The sequence below is a fragment of the Schistocerca gregaria genome, chromosome 4 (assembly GCF_023897955.1).
Source record: "Schistocerca gregaria isolate iqSchGreg1 chromosome 4, iqSchGreg1.2, whole genome shotgun sequence".
NCBI lineage: Eukaryota > Metazoa > Arthropoda > Insecta > Orthoptera > Acrididae > Schistocerca > Schistocerca gregaria.
Window position 1 is genome coordinate 36,992,720 of NC_064923.1, and position 15,834 is coordinate 37,008,553.

General features: G+C 45.2%; 1 pseudogene; it reads left to right on the forward strand.

Annotated features, from left to right (window-relative positions):
• Nucleotides 1-15,834, forward strand: part of LOC126266889 (odorant receptor Or2-like) — a 184,991-nt pseudogene that overhangs the window by 50,514 nt on the left and 118,643 nt on the right.

The window sequence follows — 15,834 nt, forward strand, 5'->3', positions numbered from 1 at the left end:
TATGCACAATGTCATTGACGGCGTCATAAACGGACTTGGAGCGGAGAAATGAGGCAAAAGTGCAAACTGTTCCAGAACACAGGCGGATACTCCAATGGTGTCACCATCATACTACCAACGGCCTTGTCAAAGAAAAATGAGGAGAGGAAAGGCATTTGGCACAAAATTCCTGGTAAGAAAAATACTCCCAAAACCCCACCTACAGCATCAAGTACAGACTCTACATACCACAAGTTAAACGCAGCATTGGGTCATCTACGCACCTGACGCACTACAACATCAGAAAAGAGCCAAAATCGGAGCTGGTCAGAGCTCACTGCACTACGCCTGTCAATTGCTGTGTTTTCAGCCCTTTGAAGACGAGAAGCTGTATGGGCCGCTTGAGCAATGGTCTTCTGCGTGGTACCCGGCCCCTCATGTCCGTCGCGTACATTTCCGTCCGTGGTATGTGCTCAGAGCCTAGTTGTGACGAACCTGCATGTGACACGCGTCTCTGGTCGCCATCAGCCAGGATCCTTTTTAAACCACTCTTTTTACTCTGCGGTGCGCGGCTGCGAGGGGTGCCCCACTTTCTGCAGACGCGTCGGACACTTTGCGTCTATACAGCAGCACGTGGAGCAGCTTTATTCAGAGTGTTGTGATGGGCACGTCCAAACAGAATAGTTCCTTTGTAATGCCACGTCTCTGTATTGCGCCAAGTTACCGCACTGAACCGGTACAACTGAGCGACACATACAACATCATTTCATTGCCACGACTTACTTCAGTGGCTGAGGGTAATTTAGCACCCCAGTACACCAGTTTTGCACCTTTTGAAGTGCTCCAGAGCGACCAGGTTACTCTGCTTGGGAGAAACTTTTGTTCACCTTTCGTAGATGCAGGTCTACTGAATTAACACACACATTCAAATAGCACAACTCTTTATTTGATACTGAAAGATACTTATCTTTTATAGCTCTCCACTTCTTTGACTGAAGTAAACATGTGCAGAATTATTTATACAAATAAAACTCTCGATTTCCATAATAAAGAAAGAAGCAGCTGAGGATACTGAGCTGTGTCATACGGCTGAATGTTCTGAGTGCAGTTATTGCAAACTTTGTTCACAGAATACAACCTGACACTCGGTACACACAAGTCTGAAACAAGCTCGGCTGGGTGTTGATGTGGCGACTGTGTCCACAGGAAGCAGATCTGACTTCAGACGTGACTGCTGCGCTTGTCCCTTGCGACCTTATTTTGTACCTGCTCCGCACGGCCTCACAACTGTAAGACGCTACGGTCCGAACACCATCACGATCGGTGCCGCGGCTGGCACAGCATGGACGTGCAAACATTTCTGTCGAGGTCGACTGCCGGTTTCACGTTAATGACGATCGACGACGCTGCAGGGACTAGCATTTTGTCGAAGGACCTCGTGACTGTCGTCTCGTGTGGAGCAGTGAAGGAACTGCAGCAGTGATGCACTAAGTCGTTGAGGGTGAGGCTAGAAGGCTGCGCGCGGAACCGGCGTCGACATGCGCGCTGCCGGCTGACTTGGCGCTCCTCGCAGGCGCTGGTGTTCCTGCGGCAGCGGCGGCGCGTCGACGGCCTGGTGTCTAGGGTGCAGACCTCCGTGGCCGCCTTCTCGCCGCTGCGGGCGGCCGGCCGTGCCGCCATCTTGCGCGAGGCGCGACGGCGCGCGCTTCTCATGTTCTGCGTCTTCTTCGGCATCGGCGCCGTCGCGCTCAGCCTTTTCTACGCGGGGCCAGCGCTGCAGAACCTCCAGGACGCCGAGGTCCTCGCTAGCGCCGCAGGTGAGCCGCCGAGACGCAGAGTCGCCTTCCGTATCAGCCACCACTGAAGGTGGTGGACTAAGTCATATTTAACATCCTTGCTACATGATCCAGGCCGTGCGGAGTGGCAGCGCGGTTTGAGGCGGGCCCTCCCGCCGGAAGTTCGAGTCCTGCCTCGGCCATGGGTGTGTGGGTTGTTCTCAGCATAAGTTAGTTTAACTTAGTTTAAGTAGAGTGTAAGTTTAGGGACCGATGATGTAAACAGTTTGGTCCCTTAGGAATTCACACACATTTGAAGTTGAACATGATCCAGCCTGTCTAAATAGCATAGTATCTCCCACGTGAAATCACTGATGAGCCAAAACACTGTGACCACATTCCACAGCGAAACTGACCGCGACCTGGTGGCATTGCAGGCCAGCGACGCACTGAGGGAAGTACACTACTGGTCATTAAAACTGCCACACCACGAACATGACGTGCTACAGCCGCGACATTTAACCGACAGGAAGACGATGCTGTGATATCCAAATGATTAGTTTTTCAGAGCATTCACACAAGCTTAGAGCCGGTGGCGACGCCTACAACGTGCTGACATGAGGAAAGTTTTCAACCGATTTCTCATACACAAACAGCAGTTGACCGGCGACATTGCTGCTCGCGTGCGTCGAAATCCAATGACTGTTAGCAGAATATTGAACCGGTGCGTTCAGGAGGGTAATACGGAACGCCGTGCTGGATCCCAACGGCCTCGTGTCACTAGCAGTCGAGATTACGGGCATTGCTGTAACGGATCGTGCAGCCACTTCTGGATCCCTGAGTCAACAGATAGGGACGTCTTCAAGACAACAACCATCTGCACGAACAGTTCGACGACATTTGCAGCAGCTTGGACTATTAGCTCGGAGACGCAGCATCACAGACAGGAGCACCTGCGATGGTTTACTCGACGACGAACCTAGGTGCACGAATGGCGAAACGTCATTTTTTCGGCTGAATCCAGGTTCTGTTTACAGCACTCTGATGGTCGCATCCGTGTTTGGCGACATCGCGGTGAACGCACATTGCAAGCGTGTATTCCTCATCGCCACACTGGCGTATCACCCAGCGTGACCGTATTGGTTACACGTCTCGGTCACCTCTTCTTTTCATTGACGGCACTTTGAACAGTGGACGTTACATTTCAGATGTATTACGACCCGTGGCTCTACCCTTCATTCGATCCCTACATTTCAGCAGGATAATGCACGACCGCATGTTGCAGGTTGTGTATGGGCCTTTCGGGATACAGAAAATGTTCGACTGCTGCCCTGGCCAGCACATTCTCCAGATCTCTCACCAATTGAAAACGCCTGGTCAATGATGGCCGAGCAATTGGCTTGTCACAATACGCCAGTCACTACTCTTGATAACTTGGGCATCGTGTTGAAGCTGCATGGGCAGCAGTACCTGTACATGCCATCCAAGCTCTATTTGACTCAATTCCCAGACGTATCAAGGCCGTTATTACGTCCAGATGTGGTTGTTCTGGGTACTGATTTCTCAGGATCTATGCACCCAAATTGCGTGAAAATGTAATCACATGTCAGTTCTAGTATAATATATTTGTCCAATGAATACCCGTTTATCATCTGCATTTCTTCTTGGTGTAGCAATTGTAATGGCCAATAGTGTATATAAGTGGAGCAGGGACGAATGGAACTTCGTTTTAGCGATGATACAGGCCACACATGGGGTGTTCCATTGGCACAAGCGACTTCTACAGATGACAGATTCTTTTGATCCAGTACTTTGGAAGGCGCATTTCGCAAACGGCGAAGCTGCGTTGCTGTTTTCGTCCTACTGTCGTTAGTATCTGTAGGAGAGAGCCAGATGCACCCTCTTACATGAGTGTAGGACAAATAAGTCGGGCGGGGGAGGGTGGAGGGTGATTGTGGAGTCCTGCGAAGCACCAGTCTCATAGTGACGAATCGTTCGATTAGCAATAATTTATTAACAAGAGATTTTATATCCACCATGTTTTCTTCCCAGCACTGATTACAAGCGGTCTTGCTGAAGCTGCTTACCATGGAGGTGCAGAGTAGCACATGAACACCTGGGGGGGGGGGGGGGGGGGGGGGAATTAGCAGGGCCTGGCTTTTGCGTGTCGGGAGTCAGTGCTGTGGCTCCACTGTATCCAGCAGCTGGTGTGTCGCTACAGCCTGGGGTAGCTGTGTTATTTTATATGAGCCTCACTGCTGTCATTCAGGCAAGCTGTGCTGAGGCTGGGCCCCTGCTGTCAGTTGTCGAAGTGGTATGTAGACACAGATTCGAACAGTGAGAGGTAGTCCGGCATACAGTCGGTAAGGCGGCACTTACACTGTCCAAGAGTGGTGGCACAGGTGCCCTGCTCCCAAGGTGAACAGCTTGCGTACAGTCAGATCGCTTCTTAATTCACGGAAATCAGCCGGCACTCATCTTCAGTCACTCACCGTTGTGATTGACAGGAGTGCTGCTCACAGATTTTTCTCATGTGGATTTAGAGTAGTGGCCTCCAAGTGGCAGCGACTCCAAATACTACGTTGAACTCACCAGGGCATCCTACAGCTGTGCTTCCATCAGTACCTGTGATGGATATTAATGAGTTTAAGGGAGGCGAGGGTTGTATAGCAGTCGATGATATGATTCCCCCCATGTAGGTGACCAAATGTGCTCCCGTATTCTGAGCCTGTCAGGGCTCTTGGCTGGCCTAATGTTTAATGCTGTTACGGAAGACCTATGTATCTGCTTGGCCTTGCTGTCCAAGTGCCGTATCAGGTGTGTTCTGGCGTCCTCTCTCGCACAGTATGAGGATATAAGCTCCTTGTCTGTTCGTACCTCTGCACTCCCAATGTTGACATCGGTTACACCACCACAGCACACCTGGAAGGCATGTTCCACTTAGCGTTGACTGTGCCAGTTCTAACAAAATTTTTGTCCTAGACATAATTACTATTCTGCTCTGCAATATATATATGGAAAGTTCTTCAAGCATGGTGAAACAAGAATAGGTGACACGGTGAATGTCCAAAACTCATCATGAAACGTGGAGGACAGAGGCTTGACCACGCTGTAAAGCAGGTCAGGCGGCGGCCAGGAGACGCTTTGGCGCAGCACGAGTTGTGTCGAGTAGCCCGTTCAGTGTACTATGATTCCCATGTGGTTCTGCAGCAGACAACCCTTATGCGTTTCCATGTGGACTCAGTGCCATCATCAATTGCGATTGCAGTGGGCACAGTGCCATCGTCATTGGGCTGTGGGCCAATGAAAACGTGTCGCATGTTCAGATAACTCACACTGACTGCGGGGGGCAGTATTAGGCCGCGAGGATCACTCACCAGGGCTTCCATTCGACTTGTGGTAGTGACGGAAGGCACTGCGATAGCTGCACATACTCGATGTCTTGCCCGATGATGAAGGCAATTTCCATCAGAGTAACTACGTTACAAGGCCACAATCGTGCTAAAGAGCTTTCTGGAAACCACTAATGGACTCATGTTGATGTCTTGGCCAGCGATTTCACCTGATCTGAAACCAGTGGAACACTTTTGGCGAGCTATCGAGCTCCAAGACGCGCCATATATCGCCGAGGCTAGCTTAACCTGAGCTTAGATATCTGGTGCCACCTGCCTATGGAAACCTACCACCGACCGAGGACTTGTGGAATCCGCACCACACAGTATTGCTGCTGTACTCCATTCCAAATGAGACCAGCATGTTATTAAAGAAGTGGCCATAATGTTCGTCAGTGGTGTATTTGTGACGGTTAGAGAGTATTTTAACCTACATCGTGTTCCTTTATGGTAGAACCCTGCCCACCTAGGTGTACAAGCATTGGTACTTCGACTCATATATGCAAAAATCCAGTATTTTTTTACCATTATTCCTCAACTCTGCCACAAGCCTCAATCACGTAAACAGTAGGCATGTTGGACGTCACGACTAGATTTTAAGCTCTGTCGCACAGCATTCACTACGTCATCGGTCAAATACGAACATACATGTCCGTGCCTTACCACAGTATGAATGTTGTCGGTGTTACAGATAAGGCCTAATTTTCTGATACAGATATTTCTTCATCGTCCCTGTGTTCTAGATGTAAGAAATGCAAGGTAGATCACTGTTTAAGGCCCAGTCGATGACGTTATTATAGACGGAGCACAAGCGCAGATTGAGGATGGATGTATCATTTTGACAGCAACGGCCCCAGCCATTTTAACGAAATCAAGTAAAAACTAAATCTGGATGGCCGAACGGGGACATGAAACAGCATCCTCCCGAAAGCGAGATCAATGTGTTGACCACCTCACTGACTGATGCAGTTGTAAATTACTCAGCAAGTATCATGCAGTAATAATTTTTGCCCCAGATATTTGGGACATCTTACATGTCCGTAAAATATATAACTTCTATTCCCAGAGTAGGGAACAGCCACAGTGGTTAAAGTACCTGATTCGACTTATGAATGCGAGTTTTCTATTATGTCCAATATGAGACATAAAGAGTATGTAACTAGCGACGCTGGTCCGCTTATTGTCACGTTAGTGTTGGCAAGCTCTGATGCCGCAAGGTATACTGCCGACTGATGCTGCATTTCTCTGTGGCAAAAGAGGTTTACCGCAGCATTCGGATATCACTTCCATGTATCTGTGTGAATACTTCTTTGGAAAATAATTTACCCGCCATACTAACAGCTGCTAAATCTACTGTAGAGACTAGGTTGATGGGATTGGCAGATGAGATCTAGCTGGAAATATGATACTTTATTTCTTCTTCGTTATATACTTACACCGGGTGGACAAAAATGTGGAAGAACCAGAGACACATCATATTGCCATGTCTAATACGGTGTAGGAAAACTGTAGGAACTCAAAACAGATTCCAGCCGTCTCGGAATGGTTGAATCAGGTGTTTTATGGTTGTCAAAGGAATCTTATACCTTTGTTCTTGCAAAATAGTGACATGTTACGGTAACCATGGTGGAGGCGAATAGCAATCACACACCCTCCTGTACAAAGTAAACCACAAAAGCTCAATATCTTGTGACTGTTGTGGACAGTCGAGATGCGATAATTTAAACTGAGACCACAAAACCAGTTCTGGGCGATGCGAGATGTGTGAGCAGGTCCCTTGTCGTCTTGCAACATGGCATCACCAATGGGAAACAATCACTGTACGATGGGACGGACTTGATCAACCAAACTTGTCACATAGTCCTCGGCAATAATGTGACTTTGCCGAGTAACCATTGGGTCCATGTAAGAACACCGCAAAGTTCCATTTTTCGGACGTAAACACCGCCAGAATCTCGAAACAGTGAAAAACAAGACTCATCCGACAAAATCACATTCTTCCATTGCTCCATAGTCCAAGTTCTATGGCTTCCGCACCACATTTTCCGCTTTGGACCTCTTATTTTTCGTCACAATCCTCTTCAATGACCGTCTGTCAAGATAATGCAATACACACCTTCGTCCACGTTGTGGCTTAGCGGATGATGTCTTTCCGCTTTCCCTGTATGCTGAATAAATCTTCATTACGGTGTATCTTGAAGCAACATACATGTTGGCTTCCTTGGTTACTCAAACACTCACAATTCGAGCACCAAAAATTTGCCCATGTACGAATTCACTCTGCTCCGACATAATATCCTCACAACTACACATAAGAAAGTTCTGTAAACGACTGGCATTTGCAACGTATTGAGGACATTTCACAGGTGCCATTAGTTGTCAAATAAATCAACGTGACCTTCAGACTTCGCTATTATCTGCATTTATGCTGAAGCCAATCCAAGCACTTCTCGCGCTGTTTCAGTTTTATCTAATCCCTTTACATGTGTTGCATATTTGCAAAATAACACCATATGTAGAGTTTGTTATCTGTATTGTATTACTTCCTGGTGTTTTTCTTATACGCCAGTTTTATTTTGATAATGTGTTATGATACATCTAACAATACGAATTTAATCACACACGCCGGTAATAACTACAAAATTTCCCTCTCAGATCTTGCACGTGTACATCATTGCAATGAACTCTTACACACAATTCTCTTATTGTCATCATCACATGAGTTAAATGCTTACATGCCTCGCTTGACATTCCCCAATAATTTTCATACAATTACGCCGATATAGCTATGCTACGTTGGCAAATGCACTTCGATTTTGTTCATTCATTGTGGAAACTTTCATTTTTTCTTCACCGGTACTGAGGTACAGTTTACTACAAGCATTATACTTGCACTGGTGCCTCGTTTCTGAAGCCTGGATTTAGTCTCGATCGTTCGTCTTCAGGACCTGTTCCTTACTTCCAAGCACATGATTTAGAACCGCGACCACCTTACGCCACTGATTGAGTTCTTGACGCAGCTGACCTGCAAACACAAGAAATCAAGTTAAGCGTGCAACGGGAAAAGAATGGATGTCTATTGTTTTTCGATGTACTACCGAATACAATGTTCAAAAACATTAAGAGGAGAAAGTACACTTGGGAAAGGTCTGGAGACAGGACAAGATTGCAAGCTGGATTACTTGTGATTCAGAGATTCTAAAATCTGATACTGGAGTGTAAGGCGTATTCGGGAGAAAGACATATCTGATTTGGTGAAGGCTGCCGGTCTTGCTTACGAGATGAAGGCAGAGCTCACCATCTGCAGCATCGTTGACAGAACCGACTGCGGACCTTTGGTACAGAGCCGGGTGGAGGATCTGAATCAGAGGCTCAGACGGTTTTGCGACCGTGTTGGCTGCAGATTCCTTGACTTGCGCCATAGGGTGGTGGGGTTTCGGGTTCCGCTGAATAGATCAGGAGTTCACTACACTCAGCTGGCGGCTACACGGGTAGCGGAGGCTGTGTGGCGTGGACTGGGCGGTTTTTTAGGTTAGAAGGCCTCGGGAAAGTACGGGGTGAGCTGCAATCTCAAAGGGTGCATGGTAAATACAGGACGTGTTTGGATCAAGGAACAGTCGGAATTGTAGTTGTAAATTGTTGTAGTTGTGCTGGGAAAGTCCCTGAGCTTCAAGTGCTAATAGAAAGCACAGAAGCTGAAATCGTTAAAGGTACAGAAAGCTGGCTAAAGTCTGAAATAAGTTCTGCAGAAATTTTTACGAAGTCTCAGACGGTGTTCAGGAAAGATAGATTAGGCAGAATTGGTGGTGGAGTGTTTGTGTCTGTCAGTAGTGCTTTATCTTGTAGTGAAGTAGAAGTAGACACTCTGTGCGAATTGGTATGGGTGGAGGCTATACTTAACAGCCGAACTAAGTTAATAATTGGCTCCTTCTACGGACCCCCAGACTCCGATGATGTAGTTGCGGAACAGTTCAGAGAAAATTTGAGTCTCGTAACAAATAAATACCCCACTCATACGGTTATAGTTGGTGGGGACTTCAACCTTCCCTCGATATGTTGGAAAAAATACTTGTTCATAACCGGTGGTAGGCAGAAAACATCTTCCGAGATTGTCCTAAATGCTTTCTCCGAAAATTATTTCGAGCAGTTAGTCCACGAACCCACGCGAATTGTAAATGGTTGCGAAAACATACTTGACTCTTAGCCACAAACAATCCAGAGCTGATAGAGAGCATCATGACTGCTACAGGGATTAGTGACCACAAGGTCGTTGTAGCTAGGCTCAATATCGTTTCTTCCAAATCCACCTGAAACAAACGCAAAATAATTTTATTTATAAAAGCGGATAAAGTGTCACTAGAAGTCTTCCTAAAAGACAATCTCCATTCCTTCCGAACTGACTATGCAAATGTATACGAGATGTGGCTCAAATTCAAAGATATAGTAGCAACAGCAATTGAGAGATTCATACCTCATAAATTGGTAAGAGATGGAAAGGATCCCCCGTGGTACACAAAACAGGTCCGAAGGCTGTTGCAGAGGCAACGGAAAAAGCATGCGAAGTTCAGAAGAACGCGAAATCCCGAAGATTGGCTAAAATTTACAGACGCGCGAAATTTAGCACGTACTTCAATGCGAGATGCCTTTAATAGGTTCCACAACGAAACATTGTCTCGAAATTTAATAGAAAATCAGAAGAAATTCTGGTCGTATGTAAAGTACACAAGCGACAAGACGCAGTCAACACCTTCGTTGCGCAGTGTCGATGGTACTGTTACCGACGACTGTGCTGCTAAAGCGGAGTTATTGAACGCAGTTTTCCGAAATTCCTTCTCCAAGGAATACGAATGGAATATTCCAGAATTTGAAACACGAACAGCTGCTAGCATGAGTTTCTTAGAAGTAGATACCTTAGGGGTTGCGAAGCAACTCAAATCTTCAGGTCCATATTGTATTCCGATTATGTTCCTTTCGGATTACGCTGATACAATAGCTTCCTACTTAGCACTCATATACAACCGCTCGCACACCGATAGATCTGTACCTACAGATTGGAAAATTGCGCAGGTCGCACCAGTGTTTAAGAAGGGTAGTAGGAGTAACCCATCTAACTACAGACCTATATCATTGACGTCGGATTCAAACATTATGAATCACCTCGAAGGAAACGATCTATTGATACGTAATCAGCATGGTTTCAGGAAACATCGATCTTGTGCAACAGAGCTAGCTCTTTATTCGCACGAAGTAATGGCCGCCATCGACAGGGGATCTCAAGTTGATTCCGTATTTCTAGATTTCCGGAAAGCTTTTGACACCGTTCCTCACAAGCGACTTCTAATCAAGCTGCGGGCCTATGGGGTATCGTCTCAGTTGTGCGACTGGATTCGTGATTTCCTGTCGGGAAGGTCGCAGTTCGTAGTAATAGACGGCAAATCATCGAGTAAAACTGAAGTGATATCAGGTGTTCCCTAGGGAAGCGTCCTGGGACCTCTGCTGTTCCTGATCTATATAAATGACCTGGGTCTAGTAAGGTCATCCGGAGACCAGCATCAGTTGCAAAGCGATTTAGAAAAGATTGCAGTATGGTGTGGCAGGTGGTAGTTGACGCTAAATTACGAAAAGTGTGAGGTGATCCACATGAGTTCCAAAAGAAATCCGTTGGAATTCGATTACTCGATAAATAGTACAATTCTCAAGGCTGTCAATTCAACTAAGAACCTGGGTGTTAAAATTACGAACAACTGATGTTGGAAAGACCACATAGATCATATTGTGGGGAAGGCGAGCCAAAGGTTGGGTTTCATTGGCAGGACACTTAGAAAATGCAACAAGTCCACTAAAGAGACAGCTTACACTACACTCGTTCGTCCTCTGTTAGAATATTGCTGCGCGGTGTGGGATCCTTACCAGGTGGGATTGACGGAGGACATCGAAAGGGTGCAAAAAATGGAAGCTCGTTTCGTATTATCACGTAATAGGGGAGAGAGTGTGGCAGATATGATACGCGAATTGGGATGGAAGTCATTGCAGCAAACACGCTTTTCGTCGCGGCGAGATCTTTTTACGAAATTTCAGCCACCAACTTTCTCTTCCGAATGCAAAAATATTTTGTTGAGCCCAACCTACATAGGTAGGAGTGATCATCAAAATAAAATACGAGAAATCAGAGCTCGAACAGAAACGTTTAGGTGTTCGTTTTTCCCGCGCGCTGTTAGGGAGTGGAATGGTAGAGAGATAGTATGATTGTGGTTCGATGAACCCTCTGCCAAGCACTTAAATGTGAAGTGCAGAGTAGTCATGTAAATGTAGATGTAGATGTAGACATAGACTCAGGTCACAATGCACTAATGGTGAAGGACAGACTGAAGTTTAAGAGAATCGTACGGAAAAATCACTGAAATGCTGAGGAACGATGAGGTGCGATTGGAGACCTCTAAGGCTGCAGATAGCGCGATAGTTATTGCGCAGTTTCGTGAAAGATAATGGACTGGACGCCCCTAAAAGGGGCAATCACAGAGTTTTAACAGACAAATATGGGTATGAGAAAGATAACTGCGAAGAAATATTGGATACTTCAATAGATTCACGAAAGATGAAAAAACAAAGAAGTCTAAGAAAAGACGGGAATACAGCAATATAAATCACCCAGAAACGAAATAAGACGTGCAGGGAAGCCATATCTAAACGGAAGAAATATTTCTGTTGATCGCCGGAAGATGAATGCATAAAAATGTTGAGGAAAAATAGGAATGTAGCATGTAAATCATTTAGGAACGAAACAAGTGGGAAATGGTAGGAAGCCAAGGCGAAATGGCTACAGGAAAAATGCGAAAACGTCAGAAAAGGAATAGCAGTTGCAAGGACTGATATAGCATATAGAAGAATCAAAACGTTTTCGGAGCAATAAGAAGCAAAGGCGACAACGTTAAGTGTGCAAGAGGATTTCCGTAGTGAATCTTGAAGGAGAGAGCGGTTGGTGGAAATCTATATCCAACGGGATGGAGGTGCCTAGGCGTGATCGAGGAGAAATTGGGGTGGATATGGGAGACATGAGAACCAGCATTAGATCCAGACTTCAACAAACCTCTTTCTACTTGCGATCAAGTAAGACGGAAGGTGAAGATAACATTGCTTCGGAATTTACAAAATAATTCGGAGAAGAGACCACCAAACATCTATTCAAGTAGATTTGTGGAATATTGAGTCTGGAGATATGCTATCAGAAAAATCCTGAAAAAAAACCAGGGCTGATAAGTCTGAGAACTATCGTAAGAACAGCTTAACAGGTCATGCATCCACATTACTGACAATAGTTGTATGCGGAACAAAGGAGAAGAAAACTGAACGTCTTTTACATGATAATTATTTCGGTAGTAGGAAATGTAAAGGCATCAGAGAATGGATGCAAGACATAAGAAAAATGAAGACACTTCCACAGGTTTTATTGACACAGAAAAAACTTTCAACACCGAAGTTCGAAATTATCAGGAAAATCGGTGTTGGCTTTGAGGAAAGACGAGTGTAGAAGAACAAAGACAGAAAAATGAGAATGGAAGATTAAGAGGGTAGTGTTCGCGTTGAAAGGGATGTAGCATAATGTAACATAAAAAAATGGCGTAAATAAAATGAAAGTTGTCGAGTAAGACAATAACTGAGGATGAAAGCATGTCAGTGATTAGATTCATGAAGACATTTCTAACCTCAGTGAAAGTTAGTACGAACTGTAGGACCTGTTTAGTGGACGGAGTACACAATATGGACTAACAACGAGAGTAAAACGAAGAAAGACGAAAGTAATGAGGAGTGCCAGAAATGAGATTAGCAATCAACTTAATATAAAAGTGGGAACCACGAAGTAATCGAAGTGAAGGAATTCTTTGTCTTGGAGGCAAAATAACAAGTGTCAGACAAAGCAAGCAGGACATGAAAAGCAGGCTAGCATAACCAAAGAGGCCGTTCCTGGCCAAAAGATATATACTATTGCTAACCTTCCTCAATTTGAAGAATGTAAATTTAGAACACAGGAATGTATGAAAATGACTCATGACCTGGGGCAAAAACAACAAGGAAAGCCGACCGGCGTGGTCGAGCGGTTCTAGGCGCTTCAGTCTGGAACCGCGCGACCGCTACGGTCGCAGGTTCGAATCCTGCCTCGGGCATGGATGTGTGTGATGTCCTTAGGTTAGTTAGGTTTAAGTAGTTCTAAGTTCTAAGGGACTGATGACCACAGATGTTTAGTCCCATAGTGCTCAGAGCCATTTGAACCATTTGAAAAACAAGGAAAGCAACCACAGCATTTGAGATGAGGTGCAGTTGGAGGCTGTTAAAATTGGGTTAACTGATAAGACAACAAATTAGGAGGTTCTCGACAAAATCGACGACAAGGGGAACATGTGGGAGACATTGACAAGAAGTAGAGACAAAATGAGGCGACGGGTGTTAAGAAATAAAACAATAACGTCTACAATTCATGAGGCCGCTGAAACGGTTATGCACTGTAGAGAAATAGGAATAAATCCTACAAATAATTACGGACGTAATGGGGAAGTACTACTCTGAAATGTGGAGGAACCCATGGCGGGCCGCACCAATCCACTCAGAAGAATCACACCCTCTCCCTACACCCCATCCCGAAAAAAGACGTAGGCAAGCCGTGTTTCAGTGGCATTCACTGTACCCTTAAGGACACTTGTACAGACTTAAAGCTGTGGCCATTATCCCTCGCAGTCTGTGAAAACCCTCAGAGTACTGGTCACACGGCCCATCTAGTTCCTGTCTCCGGCAGACCAGTTCTCACATCATCAGATTGCGAATGGTATGCAAGCCAGAATGACAGGTCGATCACAGAAAGAAGACATAGATGTTTAAGGTCTTTATTCCGTAGGTGCGAAATGTTTGACGTAAATTCCAGGGTAATGAAGAAACATTATGTGAAGTGAAATTCGAATTGTCTTAGCGGGACTGTCAAGGAAGGTAAGCTACTTGAATTAGCGGTGGTCTTTAAAAATCTGTGGTAAATTTTGTACAGGACCCACCGCATACATTGTGTAAGATCGATGCACCGGAACCCAGCTTACCATCCGGGGCACTCTTTAGCTGACGTAGGGCTGAGCACTTGCTTTTCCTTCTTTCGCCTTTTCGCGGATTACATCCACGTTCAATTACTGCCTGCAGCTTACAGCTCCTTTCTTTTGAGATTCTGTAGTCAGGGAAGCAGTGGACACAAGAGTTGCACACAATCTGATGAAAAAAAGAATGGTGGATATGGTATAGCAGGGCAGGTACGATCCCACGCAAACATGGGGCGACACATCACTTCCGATAATATGGTAACACGGTAACTGACAAGGTAGATTATGTTCTGGCCCAGTATCGACAGTAACGGGTTTTTATTTCAAAGTTATGGATAAGATAAGGGGGTACCAAGTTGCGCATCCACCGGGCATCCCCCAATCCCCTCCCCGTACTCCAGGGAACAGCCAGGAATTGATCAAGGTCATTCAGGGAAACTCCAGCACACCTTAGGCAATTGTGTGAGTTATATTGAAGGTAATGATGCAATTCGATACCAGTCATGCGGTTCTACCCACACACCTTAGGTAAAAAGGCTAGTCATTTGATAAAATATTTGTGGGAACCCCTGCACCAGTTAGAACGCATTAAAATGGACCAATAACGTTCAAGCTCCCCCTACTCCCCTTACCACCATTTATAACTAGCATAACTGTGTACGCCTGTCCATTTGATGTCTGAGCGTCATAAGGAGTGGTTCAGATCTGTCGTACATAAAGTAGTACTACCACTACTCCTATACCGGCAGTGTTTTAAAATAACAACATTAATTTTATCCTTTATTATTTAAAGAATTCTGTTTTCACAGTACAATTATTACAATATTTTTTGTTGTTCATTTTCGTTCTTTTATTTACAAAGCTGTTTCTTTCTGACTACGTATCTCTCAGTGGATTCCTGCAAAGCAATTTTTTCTTATGGATGGTAATCTGCAAAATGTATCTACACAGTCAAATTTTCTCTTACTCACGCAGATATACACACACACTCACACACACGCACGCCCAACTCACTCACACACACACACACACACACACACACACACACACACACACACACACACACACAAGGGCTAGTAGAAATCCTTGGATGACCGAAAAAATATTGAATTTGATGAAAGGAGTAAATATAAAAATTCTGCAAATGAAACAGGCAAAATGGAATATATATGTCTAAAAAATGAGATCAATAGGAAGTTCAAAATGGCTGAGTAGGGATGTCTATGGGACAAATGTAAGGATATAGACTCATATCTCATTAGTGGTAAGATAGATACTGCCTACAGGTTAATTAAAGAGATCTTTGCAGAAAAGAGAACCACTTGTATGAATATCAAGAGCTCAGATGGAAAAGAAGTTCTAAGCAACGAAGGGAAACTAGAAAGGTGTAAGGACTATATACAGGGTCTATCCAAGGGCGATGTACTTGACGACACTATTATGGAAATGGAGGAGGATGTAGATGAAGAAGAAATGGGAGATATGATACTGCTTGAAGAGTTTGACAGAGCACTGAAAGACCTGAGTCGAAAGAAGACCCTGGTGTAGACAACATTCCATTAGAATTACTGATAGCCTTGGGAGAGCAAGGCCTGACGAATCTCTACCATCTGG